At 41.5% G+C, this 20,934-nt stretch overlaps 1 protein-coding gene across 1 annotated transcript in view; it reads left to right on the top strand.

The window, feature by feature from the left end:
- The window catches only part of POLR3A (RNA polymerase III subunit A), a 1,141,582-nt gene that overhangs the window by 1,035,216 nt on the left and 85,432 nt on the right, over window positions 1-20,934 (top strand). The window lies entirely within an intron of this gene.

The following is a 20,934-nucleotide window of genomic DNA, read 5'->3' as shown; positions in this document are numbered from 1 at the left end:
AAATGGGACATATTCTGCTCTGTTCCACTGGTATAAATCACAGGATTGGTAGTTTGCACTCTTTGGTTGGGGTCAGGAAGAGAGGGGAGAAGACCCTAAAGACCTGGTTGGCGGGAGGACTGCAGCCAGCCTGCCTCCCACAGGAGGCAGGGAACACCACTACACAGGTTGTGTCTGACCCTGTTCCAGCCTAGTTCCAGCAGAGGAGTCCTGACTAGCATAGTGACAGACACGAGGCAACACAGCAGAGACTGGAACTCACCATTCCAAGCTTGCATAGTACCCAAGCCTCACCAACCACTGCAAAGGATTAGAGGTACCCGGTCTGGGGACTTGGGGTATGTCTGCACAGCCCACGGAAACAAGCCTCCCAGCCTGGGTCAACAGACTCAGGTTAGCTGGGCTTATACTAGTATTCCAAAAACAGATGTCTAGACAGCACTTTGGGGTTCTAGCTTGGGCTGGAGCTTTGAGCCTAAAGCCTAAGGAGGAGTATGGACTTCCATTCTGTCAACCAGGGCTTGGAGACTCTCTTCTGTGGGCTTTGTAGACATACCCTAGGAGGCAGGGGCTGGTCTTACCCAACTGAGAGTCCACATATGCAGAGTTATACTAAGCACTGGGGGCCCAGCACGCTGTAATATCTTGGTGGGTGAATGTGTGACCTCTCGTAGGGTCCCCAGGTGGTGTCTTGCATTAATTGAGGTTTTCCCCTGACCAGGTAAAGCGAGTGGCATCTGGCAGGTTATCAGAGTCCTGGGGTTAATTCCTGCCTCCTCCGAGGTTGTAAAAGGAATGCGGGCCTCATGAGAGGCAAGTGGAATTCTCTACTTCCAGGCACATGGCTTGGAATTTGGGGACCACACCAATGAACCAAGGTGTCCCCACCACACTGATGCTGTTGACACTGAACCTCTCTGGCCATTCTGTGGCCAGGAGCACAAGGGTGAGGATCATGCCTGGACCCCACATCTTCTCTCCCCGTCCCTTCCGGAATAGCTTCCACATATTCAAAGTGAGGCTTGTTGACATAGACATAGGCTCCAATCTGCACTTAGGACTAAAAGTCATTCAAGTGGTGATGGCTTAAATTCAGACACTTCTTCTCTAGTGACAGTCATTCAAATATAGAAACCACAGACACTGCTTCTGCTCAGGTAGATTTAGTGCAGGTGAAAGGCACCAGGAACTGCAACCCCAGAAACTGAAATCTTCTCTGTCTTTCCCCAGAGCATTCTTCCCAGTAACACACAATCAAATGGCTAGGCCTTCTTAATTAGTGGACTTGGGTCTGCAGCCACATAGAAGGATAATGGAACCAGCCCTTATTTTTATTATAACCTGATACTAAACCAATTTCACAACATTTTGCCTAGAAAACAAATCCTACACGCAAACCCCTGCAGAAAACTAAGAAGTGCCAATTTTAACAAAGCCCTACCATTTTTCCCTCTCACTTAGCAACAGTAACAAAGCACAGTGTACATGCAAAATGGGAATAAAAAGACCAATAGGTGCACCCAACTGGCAACTACCATAGGACACTGGAATCACTAAGGAAAGGGCTGCATCTACGGGCTTGTAGTAGAAGAGGTCATGTTGTGCTCATCAGTGAGTACAGGGAAGGTTTTATTAGGACTCTAGAGGTGATCTCACTGCAGTACATTCATTCATTCAGCATATGTAGACTCAACTCCAGCAAAGAAACAAACTAGGGCCATTTATTCACAACAAATGTAAGATGTTATTACTGCATTTGGGACATAATCATCCATTCTTTGCAAGAAGCCATGAGTGTTAGACATGGCATCTCCTTGCTCTGTATAATGAGAAAAAAATGTGATGCTCCCTCTATGTATGTTTGAAAACCACACAAAGAAAAGGGTAGTTTACAAGCTCAGTAGGGCACATTTCACCTACATCACTGGTGCATACTGCAGTGTGATGGGAGAGGGCTGCTAGAAACGTGCCTGACCACTGGATTTGAATCTCAGACACTCAGGACAAAGATTGTCTAAGAAGGCTATGGAGGGAGGGAGTAGCGAGTGTGTGGTGTTGTCCTCTAGAGGCTGAGCCAGAGGCTGCCACTTGTAGCTACTAAACTTCTTTAAAAGTAAATAAAATGATGGGGGAGAAAAGAATTCCAAACATTATTCCCAGGCTTGAAAATTGTATCATACAGCTACTAATCAGCTAACTAAACCTACTGCCCAGAGGGAGGCACAAAAGGAGGGGGTTATGTCATCAATGAGATCCAGGCTGCCCTGGTGAGATGCTCAAGGATTAGATTAACAGAAAAGAGCCATTTATTTTTTTAAAGAAGAAAACAAGTCCATGTTCTGAGGCATGGTTAAATGGCCCATAATATTAGCCACCTTCACTTCATCACTTTCTTCTTCTTTCCTGTCTGTTCCATATCCTCCCTTTCCCCCACCCCGAAAACTGTACTTTTAACAGTTTAGAAACACTTCCTGCAATAATCCATCTGCACCATCATCAAGCTGTGGAAATAGCTCTTTCCCTTTTGTTTGCATTTGTTTTCACTAGTGCCTAATTCAAAATTGAGACCAGTGACTAGAGTTTGTCAAAAATGTGGGCAGGGGAGAGACTCATCAACAGAACTTTAGCATTTAATTTGCTAAGCAGTTCTAAAGGTGACCCAGCAGCAACAGCTTTAAGAACAAACAAGCAAACAGGAAAAAACATACAGTTAGGAGGCCAAATCCTCATCTGGTGTAAACTCACATAGCACTCTTGACTCAATGGAACTATGCTGATATTTAACAGCTAATGATCTAGCCCAGGACAGAAGCAGTTCTAGCATGATAACAGAATAATAGAAATGGATCAGGGCATCTGGTCCCTACTTTTAGTGTGGGAGCGTTCTCTATTATGAATGGGCCAGTGATTTGTATAGTCCATTTCTAAAGGACTCAAAGCATTGGTCCTTCTGCATTTCCTGTTGGGAGCCTAGTCCATAATAATCCCCTGGTCACCTAACTTGTCTCACTAATATCCTGGGACCAACACAGCTGCAACTACACTGCAGAAGCCAGTTCTTTGACATGCAAGAGACATACTTGTGTCTGTTACATTTGATAAAGCTCATGTGGGATAAATGTCATGGGCAAAATAAATGAGAGGGAGACATCAGTGGACAGACAGCAAAGATCAGTCTTCAACCCTTCTTTTCGAAGAGGTGAGAGTTGGTAAATCAGAGGTATTTGATGATTGGAGCCAGCCATCTTGCATGTCTTGTTTGTATTATTAGCAGAGATTAAAACTGATTATTCCATTTCCTCCTCGCAGCCCCGATGGCTAGGGTAATATTTGCTAAAAGCAATGTCAGCTTGCTCACTCTTCATTTTAATCAGCAGAGAATAGTTTTACATCTGTAGTTTACACTAGGTGGAGGGAAGGAGCAAATCAAAGAGCTGAGGAAAATCCTGAGACATTGAAGGAATTCAATAAATGTGCAGCCGAAGATGAATAAACTCAGCTGCCATCTTTGTCAAACAACAGGCCACTTTGTGCTGTGTTAAATGATACAGCAGCAAAGGGATGGCCAAAGGTCTGCAGCATTGGGATGGAAGAGAGCATGTCACATAGTGACTTTAAAAAATGAATACACTATTATGAATAAATATTTCAAAGACATTCCAGGAAATAAGACAAAAATTATAATTGGCATTCAAGTCACTTACAAAACAAAGAAGAAAATAGCTGAATGCATAATTTTACCACTATCGCCCCAAAACTGATTGTTTGCAGCTTGACATTAAATTAATTACAATAACCTCACAACTCAAACTGACTTGAATGAAATGTCTCATCCACCTGTTAATTTGCCATTCCCCTTCTTCATAATGAGGAATCAATGGCAAAATAAATAAGTAGTAAATATCAGTGGCTAGAAAGCAATAATCAGTCTTCTTCCCTTCACTTCAAAGAGGTGAGACTTGCTAAAGGTCTGATCCAAAGACCACTGAAGTCAGTTGGAGTCATTCCACTGACTACAGTGGACTTTGGATCATATCTGAAATGCTTTACAAAAAACTCTTATCTATTTTACCCACATTAGGCACAGTGTTACAAACACGTCCACATTTGAGTAACTTTATTCATGTGAGTAGCCCGATTTGCAACACAGAATAGAAAATTAACAGGGATGAATTTGAATCAAATCTGACTCCAGACACTTCCCTGAAACTTCCAGGAATGTCAAAAATGGCTCCAGACTTCAAGCACTTATTGAATTTGAGCCAAACCAAAACCAAAATGACCGGCACTTTGGAAGGTTTGGATCCAGATCTAGATTTTAAGGTGCAGGCTGGTTTTAATCAGCTGCTTATTTGACAGGTATGTTTATACTAAATGAATCCTGAATACTTCAAGGAATGGCAAAAAAATTGTTCAGGGCATGGAGATAAACATGGATTTGTCCAAATACAAATTGACATCGATTGCAACAGTAAAAACATAACCTAAAATGCCTACCCCTAAAATGACTCCAAAGTCTGATTTCCAACAGGTCTCTTTATTTTATATTAAGTTAAAAAAAAACTTTCCTCAGAAATTATTTCAAGGTAGAGCCACAAAAGAATGAAATCAAAGAAATGACTGAGATACAATAGTGTTAGAACAAATCATGAATATCTTGTGGAAGAAAGATCCCAAACTAGCAACAACAAAAATTAGGCAGGAGAATAAACTGCACTAATGAAACATCTATTTGCCAAAACCCGTTGGCAATCCTGAAATAGGGCAAGACAGATTTTAAACTAAAAAAAAAAATCAAGCAGTTCTGTGCATACTCCCAGTGTTATGAGAGTATCTTGCTGTATGTTTTATAAAGCATGAGCTACTTTTGCAGCTTTCTATAAATGATTAGTAGTAATATTTGTGACAATGCTTAAAAATAAACAAGAAGTTGAAAACACCAAGAAAATAATAGGCACTATAAATGCAACATTTGAAAATTGTTTTGCACAGGAAAGTCTGTCTGTGGCATGTATGCAAGCCTTGAAATATCCCAGCAATAAAAATAAATAAATACAAAAATGGTGTAAGAAATTTAGAAATAATATGAGAGGGAAAAACTTGGATTCTCCTATGTGAAAGAGTTCCAGATGTTGCAAGCATAGATAATGTTAAAAACCATCTAAGATAGACTTTCATTTGCTAGACAGAATGGATCTGACCCCACAGAGAACTGCTAATTTTAAAGAGGAAATTTACCTATTGTGTCAAAAGGTGTAAACTTAAGAGGTGATTTCTGCTCCTCTCACCAGATCCTGGGGTTAGTATTCTCAAAAAATACCTAAGTCACCCCTGGACAGATTTTCAAAAGAGCTCAGCTCCCATTTATACCCCAATGAAGGGCCAAACTTTCAAGTGTTCAGCATCCTGCAGTTCCCTCTGTAGTACTTCAGATCAGATTTTCAGAAGAGCTGTATACCCAACGTGCTGATGTCTTTTTGACAATCCAGCAGGTCTCAAACCCAGGACTGCAGAGTTGCCGGGCAGTGAGCACAGACACACTGCCAACCAACCAATGCTCCCCTACCCATTACTCATGGTGGACACATACCACAGGAAGTGCCACCTCAAGGGGTTCTACAGATAGCAGCCTCGTGATGCCTGATTGGCTCCCTGCCCTATATAAACCCAAGGGGCATTGCAGAAAATGTCCAGGAAACAATGTGGCTCACTAGTTAGCCGAGCTGCCCTGACCATCCTGCATTCTCTGTTCCTGACCTCCCAGTATTGACCTAGGCTTGGACCTTGACTACTGCTCAAACTCAGCAACATCCACTTGGGCAGTGACATCTGTTATTAACCCTTGGCCTGAGCCCTGACCTGTCTCCTGTGTTTCCCTTTGGCTTGATCCTTGACCTCACTATTGGCTCTGATACTGATTCTGAACCCCAGTGGGCATTCCTGCCTACCGAGCTCCTGCCACCAGTCCTGCCTACTTTTGCCCAGCAACCTGGCACCAAGTCTTATTGAAATGTCATTGAAATTTAGGGACTTTGATGCTTTTTAAAATACAACTGAGGAGCTCTTCAAAATTGTATCTGCATTCCTTCCTCTCTAATACCATAATCAAAATGTCAGCTGTAAGAAACGTCTATGGATAAACTGAAAACTCTGATAGCAAAGCTGCAAATAACCATTCATGGGAAAGCAGAATCTCCCTTTCCCTTCTACTGTATAAATTATTACACAAATATATAAATATATATTAAAAGAACATTAAAGTTACAAAGGCAAGCACTCAGAAGCCATTAATTACATGAACACTTACATAGAGATACTTAGGATAATAGATTTCCAGTTCAGTGGCTCCATTCAAACTGAAACAAATTTTTTTTCCAGCTTTTTCTCACCAAAACAAAAAAAAATGAAAAATATTTTGTTCAGGGTCAATGGTTCATTTTTAAAATTCAAAAAAAACTGCTGGGGCTTTTTCAAAGCTTTCCTCCTCAGGTTTTATTTGGCCAAAACTATTCACCAAATTTGACCCAAATTCATGAATAGTTTTGGTCACTTCAAAGCTGCAGTTTTGGGGGGCAAATTTAGGGCTGGATTTGGTGGGGCTCCCCAGAGGAGGATTAGGGCTGGGGTCAGAAATGCTCCCCATACTAGCGTTACAAAGCTTCATGCTGTCCAAGCTACAGTTGGAGTTGGAGTTGCCAAGGCCTTTTAAGGTTAGGGTTAGTGTTGCAAAGGGTAGGGTTCCCTGAGCTAAGGTTAGGGTTGGTGCCAGAAGGGCTCCCTGAGCTAGAAATAAACAGAGTAGGGTTAGGGCTGGCTGGGTTAAGATTAGTAAACTTTGTGCTCCCTGGGCTCCAATTAGGATTGGCGCCAATAGGGCTCCCTGAGCTAGGGTTAAGGTTATGGTTGGGTTTATCCCACTCACAGCTCATTTTAATTATAACCTGGTATAATGCAAATGCACTTCCCTCCTCTAACAATTTGTTGGTTTGAAGCCTTTCCAGACTACAACCTACATATAAGAGGTCTGAGTCTGCTTTCATTTACCCCAGGATAAAACAGGGGTAAGTCAGTCAATGGAGTTACACCTGTATCAACCCAAGGTATGTGCAAACAGAATCAGGCCCATGGTACAGATATTAGCATATTGCATTCATGGGGCCCAATCCCACTGTCATTCTAGTCAGCAGAAGCTTTGCAACCTGACTTCTAGCCCTGATTCTGAGCCTTGTTCCAGCCCCTGGTCATGGCAAGGGACCATAACATAGCCAGATTTCCCCATCAAAGAATCCTCACATAGGAGAATTCCTCTGTCAAAGCTGTGCTACCAGAGCAGCCCTACACCACCCCTACCTATGCAGCACCGGGCATAGAGTGTGGCTGGGAATGAGAGTGTGTGGGAGGGGTTATTCTCGCCTACAGAGCAGCCCAGATGTGACTACTTAAGATAACCACCTGGGGGCTGATCTAAATTTTGCCAGCAGTCAGATAGTCCCTAGGCAGGATCCGGACTTTGGAAGGTACAAAGGTGAGTTTGGGGAAGAAGCACAATCTAGTAGATAAAGCACTAAACTGGAAGAAGAGAGAGACTTGATTCTATTCCCAGCTCTGTCACTCACCTGCTGTGCTCAGGGCAAGTCACTTTACCACACTGTTCCTGTTTCCTCTCCCAACATCTGTCTAAAAAGCATGCAGTTCTACCTTGTACATTTTGATTAAAAATTTCTTGGGGCAGGCACAGCCTCATTATGTGTCTGTACAGTACCTAATCCAATGGCATCCCAAGCATGGTTGGCACCTCCAGCTACTACTGTAAGACACATAACAGCCTACCATCTGGGCCCGCATTTCTAGGGCTGTGCTGCTCAGGAACAGCCTGAAGGATTGGAGCCAGAGGGTTATTTCTACGGAACAGGAGACACCAGGTGATTTTATAACTGTGCTAGTGGGCTAAATATTTTTGCACATCTGTATCTACAGATGAGAGTGATGGAGTTTGCACCGCCATAGAAGATATTCAATTGCTGGTCCCCCTCCTTAGCTCCAGCTTTCCTGCAAATATTTCTTTCGCATTTCCTAAATAGTTGTTTAATCTAACATGAAGCATGGAGACCACTGTGAGTATTTTGTGCAGCTGGTTGCCTGGTCACTACCTCCATTGTACTGGGGGGCAAGGGGAGCACAGGGGGGGAATGGTCCACTGGAAATAAAATCAAAAGAATGATCCCTGCAAGGCAGGGAAGGTGTCATAAACAGATAGTTAAGGGTTAATGTCTCTTTTACCTGTAAAGGGTTAAGAAGCTCAGAAAACCTGGCTGACACCTGACCAGAGGACCAATAGGGAGACAAGATACTTTCAAATCTTGGTGGAGGGAAGTCTTTGTTTGTGCTCTGTGTTTTGGGTGTTGTTCGCTCTTGGGACTAAGAGGGACCAGACGTCAATCCAGGCTCTCCAAATCTTTCTGAATCAGTCTTTCATGTTTCAAAATTGTAAGTAACAGCCAGGCATGGCCGATTAGTTTTATTTTTGTTTCTCAACTTGTAAATGTCCTTTTTTTTGCTGAGAGGATTTTACCTCTGTTTGCTGTAACTTTGAACCTAAGGCTAGAGGGGGTTCCTCTGGGCTATACGAATTTGATTACCCTGTAAAGTATTTTCCATCCTGATTTTACAGAGATGATTTTTACCTTTCTTCTTTAATTAAAAGCTTTCTTTTTAAGAACCTAATTGATTTTTCCTTGTTTTAAGATCCAAGGGAATTGGATCTGGACTCACCAGGGATTAGTGGGGGAAAGGAGAGGGGATGGTTAATTTCTCCTTGTTTTAAGATCCAAGGGGTTTGGATCTGTGTTCACCAGGGAATTGGTGAAGTCCCTCAAGGCCACCCAGGGAGGGGAGAGTTTTGGGGGGGACAGGAAGTGCTCCAGACACTGAAATTTCTGGATGGTGGCAGAGTTACCAGACCTAAGCTAGTAATTAAAGCTTAGAAGTGTCCATGCAGGTCCCCACATTTGTACCCTAAAGTTCAGAGTGGGGAAGGAACCTTGACAGAAGGGATAATATATATGTCATCCAGATAATAAAGGCAACTCAGCAGGTTCTGCCCTTTCAGTACCACCGCCCGTGATGGGGAACTAAGATAGATAAAGGCAATAATGTGAGGTGATAACACAGAGACTGGCTTCCCAACCCATGACCACAGTGCTCTCAATGAAAACAAAGAGCCAGTGCTGAATAATAGGTTTAATGCCTCTCTCTTTTATGATAATTTGTATTGCAACTCCTCATCCTAAAATCCCAGAGCTGTGGATTTCTGCAGGAGATTTTTTTATTGGCTTTTTCTTTAGTGGGTTCCCCCAAAACTATTCCTGAAAAAATTTATCTTTCTAATGCTCTCTCGGAGCTCATTCCTCTCACCTTACTCGCAGGAGTGGATTCAACCAGCCTACTCAGGCAAATGTGCGTTTGTAGGGGTGGTCCATGGCTACTAATCTAGAGGCAGGACAGAACTTTTATAGAGGAAGGAGAGTCTCGTGAATGGGGCACTGGCCTGGGGTCTGGTCTCAGTTTAGACATAGGCTGTGTGTGTGATCTTGGGCAAGTCACTTAGCCCCTGATTTTTACAGGTCAATGAGATTTAGGCTACGAAGATTTTAAATCCCTTTGGAAAATGAGACCTAGGCTCTTACATCATAGAAATGAAGAACTGTTAGGGATCAAGAGGTCAGCAAGTCCAGCCCCCTGTGCTGAGGCAGGACCATCCCTACCAGACCATCCCTAGACGAGTGTTTGTCCAAACTGTTCTTAAAGCCCTCCATGATGGGGAATCTACAACCTCCCTTGGAAGCCTATTCCAGAGTTTAAATTACCCTTAGAGTTAGGGAAAAAAAATTCTAATATCTAACAGAGATCTCCCTTGCTCCGGATTACACGCATTACTTCTGGTCATTTAAGTGTTGCACTACTGAGCACAACAATGCCTAAATCTGGATCTTAACCTCTCTGTTCCCTCTTGGTGAAGTAGGAGTAATACTTTCCCCACCTCACCGGAACATTGTGAGGATAAAAAATCTATTAATGATTGTGAAGTCACTCAAATATGAGGGCCATCTAAGTACTTGGATGTATTCATTAGTGCTGATCAGTTAAGTATTGCAGTTGTGAAGGCTTCTAATGCATAAATACTGATTTACCAAGTTCCTTTTGCTAATGTTTGTTCTCCTCCGTGGCAAGTGAGGAACAGGGGAAGAGAAGAGTTCCACCTTTTGATAATCATAGCCGTTTTTAAACCTTTCCCCTTCCCTGATCTCACGCTCACAGCAGGGAAGATAAAATGGATTCTGCTAGATAAACACAACTGGAGTTCAAATTGCTGATTGGGTTCTTTTTCCCAGAGTTCAAACCAAGGCTGTGCTGGCTGCAGCAGTTCAAGCTCGATGGCCCAGTGGGACTAATTACTCCATTTACAGTAAAACATGCAAGGAAATGTATCTCCCTATTCCCATATAGCCAAGTTTACTGAAGGATAACCTACTACATTACACAGATTAATACTCCAGTGAGTAAATTAATCCTCAGAATTTCACTCACTACTTGTGGCTTATAAATTTTAATTGGCTCTAAACTGCCACACGAATTTATGTGAATGTATATTGATGCAGTGAAAGAGATCAGAAATTACTCTATCGACACTTGAAGCGCCAAGATAAGATAACAGGAAGTGTTGGGACCGATTTATGAACGTATATTAATATTTGCAAAGTGGGATTCAAACTTATTTCAGCATTGCACAATCATATTACACACAGCTCGGTAGAGGAGAAGAAACAATGAAGAGAATAAATGCCTATATTTGGAACATACATTTCCACATTGGAAAAAGGCAGCTCCAATAGATATACCGGTTGGACTGTGCTTTTATGACTCACAGTCAACCTAATCTCCCAATGTATTGATCAGAATGGCCTTCTGGTATATTGCAATGCAGGTACAGCATGCACCTCTCTCGAGCAACAAGAATAAGATTGAATTTACATTGACAGAGGCCCCTCTCAGATCAGCTTCTTTATGCAATTCAGACAAGAACTAGGTTTCACTAATGCCAAGGTTCCCATGGTGGATTTGACATTTCCACATCCACAGAACAGGAGGCCAGATTTTCAAGGGTATTTAGGTGCCAAAAGATGCAGATATGTGCTGCCTAGTGGGATTTTCAAAAGCACATAGATACCTAACATGTTTAGGCATGTTTGAAAATCCAACCAAGCACCTAGCTGAACCTTTAGGAGCCTAAATACCTTTTATTGTCTGGCCTTTGGTGCAGAATCCACCCTCTGCTACAGAATTCTGCAGCATAATCCAATTGTAACTCTAATCTTCCAAAGATGAATCAAGGAAGGTTTGTCTCCCTGAACTGGTACACAGACAGCCTGAAATAGAGCTCTCAGAGAGGCTTGAACTGCTACTCCTTCTCATAATTGTCTGTTAACCCTGATGCCTAGCAATGAATACTTTGATGTCAACATTGTTAATCATTCCATTGCTGATGATTTTACCAGAAGCATCCCAGGTCCATTCTCCTTTATTGTTATATATGCTGGTAGTCACTGGGGTAGGCAGTGAATTAGCTGCTTGCAAGGGAATGAGGAGTGTAAATTTCACCAGGAAACAATTTAAAGACTCCCTGATGCAAGCAACATGAAAGAGGAAATACATTCCCTACCTATTGCCCAAAGGGTCAACAGCTTTCTGAAAGCCAAGAACCAAAACTCCTCTTCCTCATGCTTCCCTGGGTACCTAAAACCATAACAGCCACTAACAGCTTCTACAATGTAATTATGCATTTTCTACATACAAATCTGTGGCACATTTAAAATATTGGAGGCCACATAAAATCAATTTAATTTATTGTCAGAATGAGACGAGATAGGGACTAGATGGTATTTTCATGTTTAGTCCAGTAAAAACCTCCATGGCTCAACATATACTGATACTGCTCCAGAATTTCTCATCTACCACACTAGATTTAGAGTGAAGCTGAGATCTTCCATCCATCACCACCAGTAACAGAGGCCAAATTATGCCCTAAGCTGTGGAGCCCCATATTTCATTATGTCCTCAGTGAGTTGCACAGAGGTCACAGAGAATACAATCTGAAGGCAGTGGGGTTCCACCAAATGAAGGCAAAATTTGGCCTTCAGAATCTTTATTATTGCAGATTATGAAATGGAGTGGTTGGCAGGAAAATATCATTTATTTGGACACTGCAGATTTGAATATGCAAATCAATGTTCAGAATACAGAGCCATAGGATGCACTTTTTAGGGCAGAACTATACTTTTAAATTTGAGCCAAATCTCAACTGAATATTTTTTGTCTAAAAAAAAGTATGTTTAAAGGGACATCAATTTAAAAAAAAAACACTTCTAAGATGTTACACCAACACAGCTATGGGTAACATATAAAAGGAAAACAACAGAGTGACTTGAGGAGGAGGAACACATTGCTCATATTTTTTCCCCCCAGTATGTTTCCTTATACATTTGGCAGCTCTTTGCAAACAGTCCATTTCATTGTTGCCTCTGTTTACCTGGGCCTCTGATATACAAATAGGGGAGAGAAAACCATTTTTCAAAATATAAATCACAAAAACAGGCAAGGGGATTTAAGGGCACACATGGTACCTGAAACAACTTAACAATGATTTTTAATTGTCCAGATTTTAAAGGGATTTTATTATTTTATTGATATAAAATTATTGTAATATTTTCCCTCTCTTCATCCTACACATTTCCAGTTACGGGATGAAAGCAGAAGTGCCAAAGCTCCAGTCCCCTTACAAAGGGCATTTTCCTAGTATTTTTGTCCTTACTCGAGTCAAGACTACTAGAGGAAGTCTGTTCTCACAAGATTTCCAGCCCAAATTCAAACTCAAGTTATTCAGCCACATTTCAGTTAAGTGCTCATGCTCCTGGTTGCTCATCCAGCCTGATATGAACCTATTGAGGCTCACCCATCACTACTTTCTCTCTGGATTTATGCTTTTGCTCTTCGAACAATGTACCTCTCATGTTGGTTGAAGCAGGGCATACTCCTTTGCTCCAGTCTTCTTGCCCCACAGAAACTGCATAGGTTGGGCATTCATAATATCATTTTTCTGAGTTCCCTCCACCAATACCACTACAGTCCCCATGCAACAGTTATTTGTCAGTCTCCTCAGGATAGGGGAGAGGAAGAGAAGAGCAGTGGTCTCCCTTTTCTAAGGCAACTAGGCTTAGCTAGCACCTTTCCTGTGCCTCTTTATCCTTCTGGGCTAATGGGCTCTTTATCCCACCCAGACTACCAGCCTGGTTATCTAATTATCTCTAATTATCCCAGTCAGCTTTCTCTAGGGGAACTAATGGCCACCAAAATGTTGGCTCCCTGCACTCTGTTACAGTGGCAAAGGAAGGCACGCACACAAGTGGCAGCAGAAAATACACACATTGTGTTGATCTATTGCAGGGTGAAGGTAAAATATGATGATGTACTACTATAGCTGGTGCCCAATAAATTGTAGGCCGCTAGCCTCATTAGTATTAACTGTAACCTCAGCTGGGTTAAGATGGAAAGCCTCACTGCTAGGATCAATGCAGACCAAACTAGACCATGACTCAATGGGGACTGGACTCTGCCAGCAGGAATCTTCCACTGCACCCTAGCTTCTGTGTTTGAACACAGAGTAAACTGTTTTGGAAACATACAGGTTAAATTATTTAAAGGTATGTATCAATGAGATTTTCCATTTTCAATTGCTGCCATGTCATAAAAGCTTTTCAGGAGAGGGGTTACATCTTCCTGTATTTAGAAATTACTTACTATATTTTGGCCACTAATTCTATTTTACATAGGTTCTTATACTGGGCTCCTCACCATCATATCTGAGCATTTTCCAATAATGCGTTCAGTGATGTGACTAATATCTGTCAGATGTTTGTTTTTTCACCCTCTCCTCCAGGGGAAAACATGTATGAAGTGGAGCATCTTGTTTTGGATTTCCAAACACACACAGCTATACGTTTGTTAGAGAAGGCAACATCAAATAAATGTCCTCTGCACTGAGACCAAGGCGCAGAGAGATTTGTGATGGATGGCCTTTTCTTCCCCACAGGAAGCTGTATTCCACACACTTGGGCCAGCCCCTGAGAAAGTACTGTCTCCTAAGGCACTGTCTATTATTATTAATTAACAAAAGGTATGAGTAAGTAGGGTTTGAGAACTGACCTAGAGACAAGTTTCCCCTCAGGTTTGAAAACAGGGATAGCAATACTTGCTTACTTGGCTCTCCCAACAGCTTTGGCAGGGTTGAAGTTGGAAAGGGACTGTAAATACTTCAGAGTAGTATTATTATTTGAGGCCTGGAAGAAGGATAACTGAGATCTGAAGGGAAGGAGCAAGCACTAACAACCTTAGAGATATAATCAGCATTTCTCCAATGCTTAACTAGACACCCCTGTTGCTTCAGTCTACAGTGATAGCATTCATGTATGCATTTTCCTTCATTATTCAGTCACGTTGTTTTCAGATCCAAAGTCAACAGTTCTGCCAGTGATTGTAATTAAAACAAGATCATAACCCTTCTTGTATTTTCTGTTGGGCTGCCTCTTAATTGCCCCTTGCTATCCCCTGGGTGTCTGTAAGTGGAGGTTCTCACCAATAGTGTATCCTCTCCCATCTGAGGGCATCATTATAGGGAACTTCATTTCTGGCACCTCCCTATCAGATTGTCCCTCAGACCTTATAATACATCTTTCTGAGTCTTCATCTCCTATAGCTCAGCCCTCTGGTCAGGTCACAAACATCTAAACCCCTTCCAGGATAGGGCAAATGAGAATCCAAATATCTTCAAACTAATAGCTGTTCCCTCATTAGCTCTACCTCAAGGTTTTCCCTACTTGCTCCTGTAGCATTTTTCCTTAACTGTTACTTGATTGGTTAACCTCTATCTTAAGGCTTCCTCTACTAAAGAAACATATCTATCCTACCGTCTTCACCCAAGCTAGCATCCCTCAGTCTATTTATAAGGCCTCACTCCACCTCCTCTGGTTACTCACTTCCCCAGGTGTAGTATATGACTAATTAGGGTTCTTTCCCCCCAGCCTTGCAGGTTGTAAAGTTTAAGCCCCCTCATAGTATCTCATTAAACAGATCACCACCCCTTGTGGGAATTGCCATTCTTGAGTGGCATCCTACCATTTCTACAGGATGGAGCTAGGCAAATTACACAGGGAAAGAGATTCTTTGCCTAAGAGTGTGTAAGGGTGGTGTCCTGTTTAGGAAAGCCAACTACTTAGAGAGGCTTTGATGTAGCAGATCCACAATAATTAGTTTGTAATTTTTTCTCCAGAGAACAATAGGTCCAAGGATCAAAAAAAATCATCTCCTTAGAACAGTTTTGGTTTATGATGTGGGGCAGTTTGACCTAACATATTACATATTAGACCCATAAGTTAATTAACTAGTTAATATTAAAAGACCTATTCATTAGATTAATTAAGCTAATACTGTTCTAACATTCAAATATGAAAAAAATGTGTGCAAACAAAACAGCTCTATTAACTTTCAGATAAATATTTTCAAGCTTAATAAAACTAAAGGGTATTGCTCAAGGATGGTAGAAAGTTTTCCTTTGCACGGTAGTAAGAGCATATATAGCCACAGAGCATTTAAATGCATGATTAAAATCTGTAGTATACCATGTTTGTTACAAACTGGCAGTGGCTGCTCCAGGGTTAAGGTTGTAACTGACTTTCAACACTCAGAATCCACAAATGAAGATATACTAGCTTCTGCATTAGAATGGTATGTCTGGGGCTCAATGGAATTTTTGTTCTAGCAGTCAAATAAATTGGACAAAGCATTCTTGAATTAGCATATCCTTAAAAAGATAGGAGACAGGGGAATTCACTAGAATTCTAAGTCTAACTTACCTGTCACTTTTTAGCAAGCAAGCAAGCAAGAAAGAATAAACTAAGGAAGGAGAGAGAGAAAACTGTGCTTACTAGACTTAGACACAGGCCCCAAGATTATTTGATTCAACTCTTTTTTTTTTTTAAAGAAGCTAAGACATTAAATAGTTATATCAGAACAGCTCATTGTCTCTGAGCTTAAAATATGGTATCAACTGTTTGCTGGACCCCTAAACTTTCATTTCAAAAATGTTTCTAGCTTTTTTTCTTTACAGAGATGAACCTCAAAAGCCTTATGTGTACTTGCAAAATGACCTGTGAGCATCTGCAGATGAACTAGTACCACATATAGGGTTACCAGATGTCCTGTTTTTAAAGGGACATTCCCATTTTTGGGGACTTTTTCTTATATATGTGCCTATTACACCCTACCCCCTCTCCCATTTTTTCATAGTTGCTATCTGGTCACCCTAACCACATAGAGTTTGTTCCCTAGGCTGCTTTATCGCTTGGGCTACCATAGACTAGCCCACAGTATTGGGGAGATATAATTGTCTCTCCAGAACCCCTTTGTCTTACTTTCCTGTGCCAAGTGGCGCTCAGGAAAGAATCGGCCCATTGTGTAATTTCACTGCTTTGCACTAACATAGAGTATACATTGTAAAACGCATGTAAATGACTGCAACTCATGTCCTTGTGAGGATCTATGCTCAGTATCATTGGTGGCACTTGGAGTCAAATCTTGGGCAGCACCAGCCCAGCTACACTACTTGCTGATGTCTGTTGTCAGAACTGCTAATTTTGCTTGTTTAGACAAAGTGTTAGCATAAACTAATTGCTAGGAGAAAGGCAGGGGAGGAGGAAGGGGAAGCTACATCAAAATGACTTAAGTTGTTTGTAACATCAGACACACTTTAAAACGTTGAAATTGCTACTAAGAGAACTAATCCCTTTTTTACCTTGCTTGAGACTGGAAAGTGGGAGACCACTGTAATTAAGTTGACTGGATCTATCCATTTGACAATGGAATCTCTTTGATGGTTGAAGTAGAAATGAAAGCCTCACTTTGCTATTGCTCCCATAAATTCCATGGTAATGCCAGTACCTCCTCCTGAGGACCTCCTGAGGTGGGGTGGTGGAGCCCAGAGAAAGTCTCATACTGGGGCAGAGGGGGAAGGAAGGAGATGATAGGAGGAGGAAACAGAGTCTTGCATGGAAGTGCGGAAGGGAAAGGAAAAGAAGTGGAAATAGAATGGATAGGGAGAAAAAAGTCTTACATTAGGGCAATGAAAGCCAGTTATCAAAGATGAGAAAGAGCTCCAGAATTGGTTGGACTGCTTTTCCTGGCAATGTAGTGGGGGAGTAGAGCTCATTCTGCCAGCCCTCTAGTCCAAGGGAAGTGGTCTCTGGGGCACATAATTTCCACTAAGTCCCACCCTTGTGTTACCTGTAATAAAGTTACCCTGCTTAACTTTCCCACCCTCTCAATAAGAATTCATGTTCTGCCTAAAATAACCAAATTGGGACTGCAGAGAAAAAAGCATTGCAGTAAATGAATACAGAAGAAAATAATTTCCTCAGAATCTTCAAACCACTCAGTAACTCTTAGAAAGCCTGGGGAAAGAAAACCCTGATAAAACCTTTCCTAGGGATCTAGTAATGTGCACTCTTCCATTCTCGTGAACGAGGAGCCGTGCACTCAAGTGATAGGAACCCCATCACTTACTCTTATCTATGGGGTATCCTCTAATTTGATATGAAAGTGTAAAAATGTTTTGAAAAGTAGATCTTGGCACAATTCATGTCCTTCAAGCCTCTTCCAATGGAATCGTTTATCAAATATGTGAGGCCATGTCAGACTGAGGATTTCTGAGCCTTATCCTAACTTGCATTTTATGTATGGATTAATGAATGAAGAAATGAATCAAGAAAGACTGCTCTGCTCTGATTGCTCTCAGTTTGTCATATGCAATTTCTTTTTAATGTCCTACCTGGAAAAGGGAAAGAATCAGGCTTCCTCTTCATGTTGATTCTATCCACTGTTATTTGCCCTATTGAATAAATATATTTGCACTGAGCTGCCCAATAGATGACACTGCTGGGATAATAAACTTGCAACCCCCATCTTTGTGTGCTCTGAGAATGGCCTGCTGGGACTTTCTACAATAGTTGTAGACTGGCTTTTAGAAGGGGCTTAGGTATTTAATGCCATTGGTCCCTTATGTGCCATGAAGTATGGAGATATATTTTTTAGAAATTGAGGCAATTTTGCTCCCACTGTAGCCAGGGGGAATTTTGCTGGTATCTTCAATGGTAGGTCACATAAGGTAGGTTAGGTACCATGATCAGAGATCATCTCTCCATGAGAGGGTTGCACTGATTTAACTACCTAAATTGATATAAGGTTCTCTTAAACCAAAATAAGAGTGTCTACACGGGGAGGCTGCATCTTTACAACTAAATTGATTCTAACCTAACCCTTTCTTAGTTAACTCAGTGCATCTTTTTCAAAGCTGTAATAAAGCAAGCCTTGCTACTGGGAGTTGCAGAATCTGCCTGGAGTTATTTTCTTTAGGAAGAAGTGAAAATGGTGTAAAGGCATTGCTGGATCCCCACAGTAGCTGAATATCTGTGATCATTCTACGGTAATCATGAGTAGCCTCAATGATCTTCATTATTCTGCTGCTGGAAAATCCCCCATGTGCACCTCAAAGCATTGGGTTTGCTTTAGTCCTCATTTGCATTTTCTCTTTTATCCATACAATAACAGAAGTTCGGTGTTTTGACAGGTTGTCATCTGCACCATCCCCATCCTGAGGGCTGGTGCCATATATGCAATTGTTCTCCACAGCCCCTTTTATCTTTCCTATATAGTGCTAAGAAAGATGGAAGACGATTTCAATGTTTTAACATGCACGCTGTTGGAAAGAGGGTGTAGAGCATATGTTAGCATCACGCTAATATAACTAATCTGGAAGAGGCTGGATAGAGGGCTAGGAAAAGATGACATCCAGTGCAGGAGACTGGATTAAATTGGTTCTGAAACACTCTCTCTTAGCACTGATGTCATGAATTCACAGATTGTTTGCTTACTAGAGTAAGTGTTTGTTTTTTCCTTACGGATAGTTTGTTATATTTCGAAAAGAGAAAGGAAAGGAAGAAAGGACATCTGTGTTCAGAAGCACAGGAGAGAAATAAAGCAAGCCTTTTGAATGTGTCTTTTCCTCACATTTAGAGATTAGTTTAGCCTTTGCAATTTATATCTGATCCCAGCTGGGTGTGGAGGAGAATGAAGGGAGAGAGTGAGTTAGGAGGAGGAACAAGAGAGGGAAACTGAATAGAAATGTGGCCCAAATTCTGAAATCCCAACACAGTACAAATTTTGTCTGAGTAAGGACAATTTCAGGAATTTAAGGCTGACTCAAGGCTTACTGAAGTCATTGGAAGGACATGCATCTGAGGAAGTGGGTATTCATCTACAAAAGCTTATTCTCCAATACGTCTGTAAGGTGCCATAGGACTCTTTGTCACTTTTTACAGATCCAGACTAACACAGCTACCCCCTCTAATAATTGGAAGGACTGTCAGTGCCCTCAGTGGGTTTTGGATCAAGCCCTTCATACATAGATCCAAGGAAAGAGAGACTTAGAAATCCATATGTCAGTGATTCTAAGTCACATTTACTCTAAATTATAAATTAAATTAATACAATTTTGGAAGGTGGAGCCATACATTGAATTTGCTGGTGCTGCTCTTTCTAGGTGAGCCTATCTTTAGGCTCAGTATTGTCCTGTCTATTGTGCAATGTTTTGAAGGATTTTCTTTCTGGTATATTGTAGGTCTGTCCATTTGTCTATCTATTTTCTTACTTTTTATTGCATAGACAATATTTCAGTGAAATCTCACTTCACCAGCCAACTGCCATGGACTACTAGCACAAAAGAAAGTGCCATCTCTACTTGAAAAGTAATCAAAGAGGGGGAAATCAAAAAAGTTAATAGCCACAGCTGCCACTTTGAGTTTCCCTGACACAAGCTCTTTCAGCTATAGGATATCAGCCAGAGTTCAGGTAATAACAGTTGTATAGTGCAAAGTTTTATTGCCACTAGTAGGCAATGACTCCTGAGTAGAGCTGGTCAAACTTTTTCAGTAGAAACCTTTGTGAAGAGAAAAGACCTTTTCTGAAAACAAAGTTTTGCCTGGAAATATGAACTTAGCAAACTTTTCCCACATCTGTTTAGCTTAATCAACTGGCATCTGATGCCTTCCCAACCTACTTGAGAAGATCAGCATGATTTTTTATTAAGGCAGTCTTCTTCCTTTCCAGCAAGACTAATCCTGCAGGGCATAAGCAAACACCAATACACCACGAAAAATTTCAATTTTAGCCATACATGCCAACCTGAACACTGCCACTGCTGAAATCTCCACATTCCTCCCTGGTATATATGATTTATAGCCATTTATTGGTCAGAATCTACCCAATAGGACCTTCCCTAAGACCAAGATTCCTCACAGTCCTCTCCAACTTCAAATGTGAAGTGTCTTTTCATTCTGATGTCCAAGATGAAACACCAGCTGAACGCAATAGTCAATGCTATAATGTGGTCATACATGAACCACACAAGTTCCTCCATAAGCTTCATTTAGATTACTCAGCCACGATTTTCCTCCCACTCTCCTAAAACGTGTCCGCTCATCCTCCTCTGTGTAACTTTGCAAACATGGCAATGACACCCAAGTATGCCTCACCTTACAGTGGAAAATATTTAAATGAAGAAGAAGTGGAACTACCCAGCCAAGTTGTTACATGTTTGTTATATTTTAGAACTCTAGTAAGCCTTAATCCAGGGGCAGGCAACCTATGGCATGTGTGCCGAAGGCAGCACGCGAGCTGATTTTCAGTGGCACTCACACTGCCCAGATCCTGGCCACGGGTCCAGGAGGGGCTCTGCATTTTAATTTAATTTTAAATGAAGCCTCTTAAAAA

The sequence above is a fragment of the Gopherus flavomarginatus genome, chromosome 6 (genome assembly GCF_025201925.1).
Source record: "Gopherus flavomarginatus isolate rGopFla2 chromosome 6, rGopFla2.mat.asm, whole genome shotgun sequence".
In the NCBI taxonomy this organism is placed as follows: Eukaryota; Metazoa; Chordata; order Testudines; family Testudinidae; genus Gopherus; species Gopherus flavomarginatus.
This window is presented reverse-complemented; position numbering and strand designations above follow the sequence as displayed.